Source organism: Setaria italica, chromosome VIII (assembly GCF_000263155.2).
Source record: "Setaria italica strain Yugu1 chromosome VIII, Setaria_italica_v2.0, whole genome shotgun sequence".
Taxonomy (NCBI): domain Eukaryota; kingdom Viridiplantae; phylum Streptophyta; class Magnoliopsida; order Poales; family Poaceae; genus Setaria; species Setaria italica.
The window spans coordinates 11,047,363-11,056,051 of record NC_028457.1 but is presented as its reverse complement, the minus strand read 5'-3'; the positions used below and the strand labels follow the sequence as shown (position 1 = coordinate 11,056,051).

The window sequence follows — 8,689 nt, the reverse complement described above, 5'->3', positions numbered from 1 at the left end:
GAGTACTAGTTGCTCAGCCTTGTTGTGGCTAATCTTTTTCAGGTAATGTCAGTAGCTTGGGTGTTGGTACCACTTGGCCGACCCAGCTTCCGCCAGGCTGGACCGTCGAGTGGGATCCTTCCTCGGATGGCGAAGGAAGGAGTTTTTGATGTCATGATCGGCTCTGTCATGATATCTTGTATCGACGTTTAAGCTTCCGCTAGTTTTAATTTGACCTCGAACCATGCAAAAATTTCGGTTTGAATTTCCAAAAACTCTGATTAATAAATTGTTGAACTATGTTGTCATGATGGAATGTTGTAATCTCTGTGCTACTCACCTTCGCGTGAGCGATGCTTCTCGATCCTGTTTATGTGGTTTATTGGAGGAAATCCGACGGTCGACCAAGTTGACTTGCTTAAAGTGCATAATCGCATGTCAGGCGACTTCAATGCATTTTAGTCAGGTTAATTTGGGCGGTTCCGCCACAATGAATGCATTAGTTTATGCCATCTGCATGTTTTAGCTACTTTTCTCATTTATTCTCTTTGAAGGTGGAGAAGGTATTGTTCCCAGGAAGTCAGACTACCAAAATGTATTGCTTTTTCAGGTAATTATTATATTTTGCCTCAACACGAATCTGGCTAGGAGTTCAATGACGAATCTGTCAATATTATTCGTCATGTGTGGCTGAGGGATTCATGACCAATTAGCCATCATTTTTACTACATTAGTTTCATGATCCCCTTCTTTAGCAGTACGTATTAGATGTATAACTTTAGTTGCTACTACATGGTTAATATTAACACTGACAAGTGCATTATGGACTGCGGACAATTGTATTATCGAGTGCAAACAAGCTTGGTCTAATTCTTTCGCTGTTGTGATCACTGACTAACATACATATGTGTATAGCAATGGTGGCGTGGTAGTGATTTGGCTTCTACCACATGGAAGATGCTGGACAGTAGATAGGCTGATAGGCATGATTTTCAGGACAACTGTGATTGTTGTTATGTGCTCAAGGCAGGGAGATAGTGGAAAGTTTCTGATTGCTGTGTAAACGACCAATTACTGCAAAGGGTTAAAGAAGAGTTACTGAAACTTTCTCTTGGGACTCCCTTGCAAGATACGGTATGCTTTATGTCATTTGGTAATTTTATGCCCGTATCGAGTATGAGGTTCTCATGAATCGAAAAAAAATATTTTTCTGTTATGTATATTTTGTGTATTTGAAGCTATTATTTTGAACTATTCTTTGTATAAGCAGAAAGATACCGGGTTATAGGTTAGACCTTACTAAATTCGAAACGTGTTTGCTAGCTGAAGGACAAAGTGATGCTGAAGTCAATTGCCTTTGTGTTTAGTTTCTGGAGCATAGTGCATACTATATTAGACAAAGTTATTCTTCTCTATGCTACTACGGAAAATATATGAAGATTTGCTTTCAGGTATTCAAATTCTATGTTGCACAATAGGCAATGCATGTATATGTTAGCTCTAACCATTTGCCAGAGAAGATGGCAACCGGTGGTGGAGAGGAGCAGTTGTAGCAAATGAGCCAAAATTTACCTTCTTTGAGCTTAAGTGAAGTCATTAGAGCTTAATGGAACCAATGAACAGCCTTGCACCCAAGTAAAATGACCCCTTTTGCCCCTCACGAGCTAAACATGTGTTTAAGCCATAACTCAATTTTTTTCTTAAGAACTTAAAAATCTGCCTAACTAAGAGTTGTATAACTCACAAATTCTAACAACTTTTGTAATTAGTTTTTTGCTTGAAACTGATCAGAAAAGGGTCAAAATATCGAATTACAAATCTGGGCCGAAAGGTGCAGATCAAATAAAGTCAGAACTTTGGAGCCCTTTTTCTCACATTTTCGAATGTATGCTCATGACAAACCTTTTATGAAAGTTTTAGTGCTACGAGTCCTTAACAACTTTGATTTTTGAGCATAGGCCAAAATCTGCACAGAAGGTTTTCAAAAATGAGGTCAAACGCAGCTAAAATGGTCAACACTGTCAAAAATGGCTGAAGTGTTCAAGTCTGAAAGTTTCGGATTTTGCCAAACTTTGAAGCGTTTTATCTTCAATTCAGCTTCAAAATTGAAATCAAGACAATTACAATAATTGAACTTAGATCCTAGGCCTACAACTTTTGTAAAGGGAGTAGGGGTTGTGCAGTTCAAAAATCTGGAGAAGATCGCGCTCGAAGATTGCCCTATCGTCCGATCCCGCAAATCCCGCACCAGAGCTCACGCCGAGCACGCGTGCGCCGCGCTCCCCTCGCCGGCCGCCCCGTGGAACGTGCTCCTCGTCGCTGCCCCGTCGAGTCGCCCCCTGTCGCTGCTCTATCCGGACGCGCCCTGCGACGCTCTGGCACGCCACCGCCGCCATGCCCGCCAACGCACGCCCGAGACAAGACGCAACAGCTCCTCGGCCTGACCTGCAGCGCCCTGATGGAGCCGTTCACCCATGCACGCCTGCTTCGCCTGCAGCGCCCGCCTACAAGTGCACCCGCCAAGTCACCTCCCATGTCCGCCAATGGCGCCCGCCGTGGACGATCCACCCCGCAGCAGCGTACTAGCGCCCCATCCTCCAAACCACCCTCCTCAAGTCTCCTCACCCCCAAGCCGCCCCGCTGCCCTCCCCCTACCGCCGCTGGCCCAATCCCGAAGGCCGGCCAAGCCTGTCTATTTTGTTGTGCTGTGCGTTCTGTTCCAGAGGAAGAAGAAGGCCAGGGGTCTAGTTGCGAGTGGAAAAGAAAGTCAGGGGATTATGGGGAAAAGTCGTGGGATTTATGTTTGAGGTGGGTTTTTGTCCAGGGCTGTAGGCGCAAGATCCAGGGGCCTCTACGCATTTAACCCATAGACTGGAGGGCTAGATTGGAAGATTGCCTCGGTTTTCTTTTTTTTTCCTAGATCTAAAAAGGCTGAAAGTTTAAAAAGGCATAGAAAAGTGTAGAAAAATGCTAAAAATGCAAGATAAATTTTGTTAGACTCAATATTCTGTGTAGTTTCATATAAAAATAAGTTTACACATGTCTCTGTTAGAATTAATGTTATATGATTTAATCCTTCTTTAAGCTAGTTTAAATCATAGCAAATCACAGAAAAATGCTAAAAAGGTAAATCCAACTCTCAAGTGTTTGTTTCAGAGAATAAAATCTTAGAAAAATGGTTTAGAGCGTAGCTTAGACATTTAAGTTACTGTTTTAGTTTATTAATTGAAATCTACGGGTAGATTTTTCTTTTTGCATAATGATAAATCCAGAGATGATAAAAATATGAAACCACTTGGAATAATTCAGGAAAGAGGTGTAGTTCACAGGAAAATTATGAGACTTGGTTTGAAAGTTAATGAAAACCTCTTTCCTTTTTAGAGAAAGATAAAAAGGAATAATATATGAAATGCCTTTCAGACTCTTGGTTTTGCATGTTGAATCATTTGTTACTTGTTATTAATTGCTTGGAAAACTATGCTTGTTTAGTATAGTTGCTAACTTAGAATGATAAACAACAGTAGAACTGGTGGCTAAAATGTTGAAAGTAAGGACCTACACTAGTCGCTTTTGGCAAAACAAAACCCAGAGCCAAAAAGCTTACATGTCTAGGTGTTAGTGGATTAGTACCACAGGTCGGTTAAGTCTTGTTGAGCATAGTTGCTCAGCCTTGTTTGTGGCACCTCTTTTCAGGTGAGGATGATGTTTCTGAGTTCGCTGCTAGTTCTGCTTGGTCTACCCAGCTCCCTCCGGGTTGGACGGTCGAGTGGGATCCCTCCTCGGACGGCGAGGACAGGGGTCAGTGATGTCATGATCGGCTTCTTCATGATATCGTGCATCGACGTTTAGTTTCCGTGCGTTTTATTTCCGCTGCTTGAACACTCTACAAACTATGTTTGAATTTCTGAACTTTATGTTGTAATAAATCGATGCACTTTGTTTAATCTGGGTTAATCTCTGTAACCACTCACCATCGTGTGAGTTTTGCTTTCTCGATCCTGCGTTACGTGGTTTTATCGGAGGAAATCCGACGGACGACCAAGTTGACTTGTTTAAAGTACATGATCGCGTTTAGGCGACTTAAGTGTGCTTTAGCCAAGTTAATTTAAGCGGTTCCGCCACAGCAGGGCGGCCCAGTTGGAGGCGAGGCAGTGGTGATGGCAGGACAGAGTATGATTATGTAGTCAATGGGGGATCTTGTAGAAAAATGAGGGGTCCAATAACAGAGGAGATTAGCATACATAGTGTTTAAGCAGTCAAATTAGCTATTCCTTCAACAAATTTTGGAGGTTAGGGGGGCTATGGCCCACCTTGGCCACAATGAAGCTCCGTCACTGGATGTAGTAGAGAGTTGATGAGTTGATTCTTTGATAACATGACCGAACGAATGAGTTGTCCCTTGAACTTGGTTGGTTTTGCTCATCAGAGCTCATTTGTCCTGCAACCGTGACATACTCAGGTAGCTGCTTGTGTATACTGTGTTTTGTGTTCATCACACAATAATGTAAGATGTTTGTGGTATTGTTTTCTATACCATGGACTTAACCAGGCTGCCCGAAGGCTGAAACAAAGAAAAGTGAGAATATTTTTTAAAAAATTGTGAACATGATGCATGAAAGACTATAATTGTGGACAATGAAATTAAAATACTATCTTCTTTGTGAGCATGGTGTTAGGGATCATCAGTGTAATATAATCTATGATAGTTTCGTGCTTATAGATGTGAGCCCGTAGCAACGCACGGGCACGATCCTAGTAAGACTTAAGAGTGCACATTTTATCTTTTTTCAACGAGCTTGTTAGAGGTACCATCTGAGCTAAAAATATGAAAAAAATCACATGACAACATGTTCCCAAACTTTGTAATGTACGCAGTTGCAACAAACCAAATCCATGTTAGCAACATCCAAATCAAAGCATTGCAACATCCAACATTGAGGTCAAGGGCTTGTTTGCACCACCAGTGACCTCGCTCGGAGGAGGTCCTCATGTGACGGGTCGCGCCACCAACGACCTTGTGAAAAGAAGGGCAAGAATGACGAGTGGGAGTTGGCACTCGATTTTGTAGCCTTTGGGGTTTGGGAATGTGTAACACCTAGAATGAGCAAAGGATAAAATACGCTTTGTATGTTGAAATATGTAAAGTTGATGAATAAAAGTTGACTTTTAGATCCGTCACTCGGATGGACGAATAAGACCATGGTTGTGTGCAGTTCATCGAATCCATTCCGTTTGATCACTCATATATCTCGTTTGGAGTTCCAACCATGAATTATGGATGGTTCATTATTTTACTCATGACTGCTACTACAGTGCTCGCGAGGCTACAGCAGCTGAACCAACTCCTATCAGGTTTTGTGACCGAGTCTTGTTCTAGTTTTTTATCTTTCATGTTTTTGCCTGGCCAGCCCACCTCTCTTTTCTAAGCCCTACACCCCTACATCTCCTACCCTTGTGCCGCCACTCCCCTTGCTCCATCGTTGCTGTTCCTCTCCAAAAATTGGTTGGACTTCCTTTCCTGTCTCTGTTTTCCCCTGATTGAGTTTTCCTTTCCTTGCTGTTCACGGTGGTGCTACAACATGGGTTGCAATTTAGGTGCAATCGACGGGGATGCCGTGACGTTCATCACTAGGGAGAGGAAAATGACTAGGATTTAGCATTGGGATTGCCGCCGTCACCATTGCCCTTGCTGTTTTTCAGATATGCCTATTTTAATAGGACTATTCTGCAGTTGTTGTCAGATTTTGAACACATTCTTCTAAAGATACATCCCATCAATGGCATGGCGCATCGTCAGCTCTCGCCAGTATGGCAAATACTTAAAGAAGATGTCTATCTTCTTAAATAGCATGTATGTGATGTATGTAGTTTTAGCCTTCTTTCTTCCCCTTTTTGAATTATCAACACCACCTAATGACTTCTTACCAAGTTTGAACTAGACCTTCTCGCACATTTCAAATACTATTTTAGCCGTAGCCAGTTTTGGAGCAAAAATCATTCTCATTGGTGCCATCAAAAAAGTCCTTCATCTTGCGGTATTTATGCATCTTCAATAAGAAGCGCCTGTGCCGCATGAACATTGTCTTCATATATCCCTTAAGGTACACATATGGTGTTCCATCCAAGCAAGCTATGCATCCTATCTTACCTTTTACCTAACCTATCAGGGCAAATTGGGTAGGATAATCATTGATGGTAACAAAGATAATAGCCCTTAGTGTGAAGTGCTCATGTCTGTACTCATCCCACATATAAACCCCATCTTTCCAAAGCTTCTACATATCTTCCATCAATGGCTTAAGGAAAACATCTGTGTCAATGCCAGGTTGTTTCGGGCCTTGTATGAGAATGGTTAGCAAAAGGAATTTTCTCTTGTGATATAGCCATAGGGTAAGGTTGCATATGGTCATCAGCACTGGTCATGTGCTGTGCGTGCTACTTCTTTCACCAAACAGATTCATGCCGTTTGTACTCAACGCGAACCATACATTCCTTTTTTTCATCTGAAAACTCTGGATCATTGGCATCGAAGGTCCTCCACAGCCGAGCATCAGAAGGATGTCGAAACTTTCTGACATCCTTTATTGGGTGATCAGCATGTCAAGTCATAATTTCAGCGGTCTTTGGGTTTTAGAACAAACGTTTCAGGTGGTCCACCATCGGCAAGTACCACATCACCAAGGTAGGGACTCTGCGCGGAGTTGTCGTTTTAGTACCTATACAGGACTCGTCCTCCACTTGAGCACCAGAACTGTCCTTTGCAACCTTCTTCCTCTTATTTCCGATGGAGGATCTAGCATGATCCTCACAGAAATCGGCATTACTTTTGTAATGGCTAGCATCACAATTGGCACACTTTTGCAATGCCGCATACTCACCGTAGTACAATATGCAGTGGTTCTTGCACGCGTGTATTCTTTGCACACACATCTTCAATGGATTGATAATCTTCTTTGCTTCATATGTGTTTTTTGGCACATAGCTAGGCTTGGAGAGCAAATTGCCTAGCAGAGTAAGAAGATCGTTGAAACTATTGTCTGACTAGCCAAATTTAGCATTCAGGATCAGAAGATGAAGGGTGAAATGCAACACTATGCACTCCTTCCCACATCTCACATACATACAATCATTTTTTGCCTTCTTGAGTACCTCAAAATTCTCTAACCCTTTAGCACTCCCTAGCAACACTTCTGCTTCAATGTGGCGCAACATGTCCTCCATATCAACATCACATCCCTCGTCCACCTGTGGTTCCACATGCGCATCTATTTGATCACCATTTTGATCTCCATGGTCATAATTATCATCCATCATAATATGATCATTTTCGTTTGCATCATCACCACCCACTTCATCACAGCCGGTATCGATATCTATGTTGTTGAAAATACCTCCTACCTCACCATGGTGGGACCAAATGGTATATCCATCCACAAAACCTTGCTTTATCAAATGCCTCATGATGACATTAGTATCCTCCCATGCAATATTGTTGCTATAGTCAAAACACGGACAACGTATTTACTTTGTCTTGCAAATGCGAGCATGCTTCTTCGCAGCCTCCACAAACTTTGATACCTCTAACATGAAAGTATGCGAATGTCTCTGTATGCCATACATCCATGCTCTATGATCCAACTTTAACGACCTATGGCAACAATTCTATGTTATATTAACTAATTTAATGAGCTATGGTTCGCAATTCTATAAACTAAATTAAATTATGGATGTAGTAACTAATAAGTAAGAAGAAATATAATAAAAAATAATTCTATATTACTCTAAATGAAACTCAATTAAACCATGGATATAATAATTAATAAGAAGAAGGAAAACAAATCAAACTCAATTACATATTAATTCAATCAACTTCATTAATTAAAACTATGGATGTGGTAACTAAGAAGTAGGAAGAAATATAATCAAAACCAATTCTATATTACCCTAAATAAAACTCAATTAACCATGGATGTAATTATTAATAAGAAGAAGGAAAAAAATCAAACTCAATTATATATTAATTCAATCAACTTCATTAATTAAAACTATGGATGTAATAATTAATAAGTAGGAAAAATATAATCAAATTCAATTCTATATTACATTAAAATGACAAACATAGCATTGCAATGGTTATAATATGACCATAGAATTTTATTTACAAAAATAATCCATCTCTAGTTATTTTCTCTCTCTTCCCTCCTCTCTCTTCTAGGTCTAGATCTAAATCTAGATGACAACCAAATGAAGCTAGAAATTACGGATAGAAGTTGAAAAAGAAGGTTGGAATGGCACAAACTCACCTTATATAGCCACCTCCTCCAAAGAAATCAAGAGCAAAACCTTCCCCCTTAGATTCGGTGTATTTGGAGCTCTTCCCGAGCTCTTCTTGAGCAAGCTCCAAACGGAAGGCTGGCTGGGGAAGAAGATGTCCACGGCCTTATCTTGGCGAGGTCTATGCTAACGGGTGACATAAGCCAATTGGCAGCACAGATGGGGTGCATCTGTGCTGGCAAGTGCTTAGGTCGCCCACCAGAACAGAGGCTCCTTTGTTGGCAGGCGACATAAGCCAACCGCCAGCACAAATGGGTGCATCTATGCTGGCGGGTGCTTGGGTCGCCCGCCAGCACAGTGGCTTCTGTGCTGGCGGGTGCTCCCGCCGCCGGCCCAAGGAAGCTTTTTACTAGCGGGTGCTAATCACGCCCGCTAG

The 8,689-nt window shown here is 41.6% G+C and overlaps 1 long non-coding RNA gene across 1 annotated transcript; it reads left to right on the top strand.

The window, feature by feature from the left end:
• Positions 1-481: 481 nt before the first annotated feature.
• LOC111258271 lies at positions 482-1,172 on the top strand. Its single transcript, XR_002678932.1, has 2 exons — positions 482-589; positions 895-1,172. It is a non-coding gene; the product is annotated as an uncharacterized LOC111258271 (long non-coding RNA).
• The last annotated feature ends 7,517 nt before the right edge of the window (positions 1,173-8,689 follow it).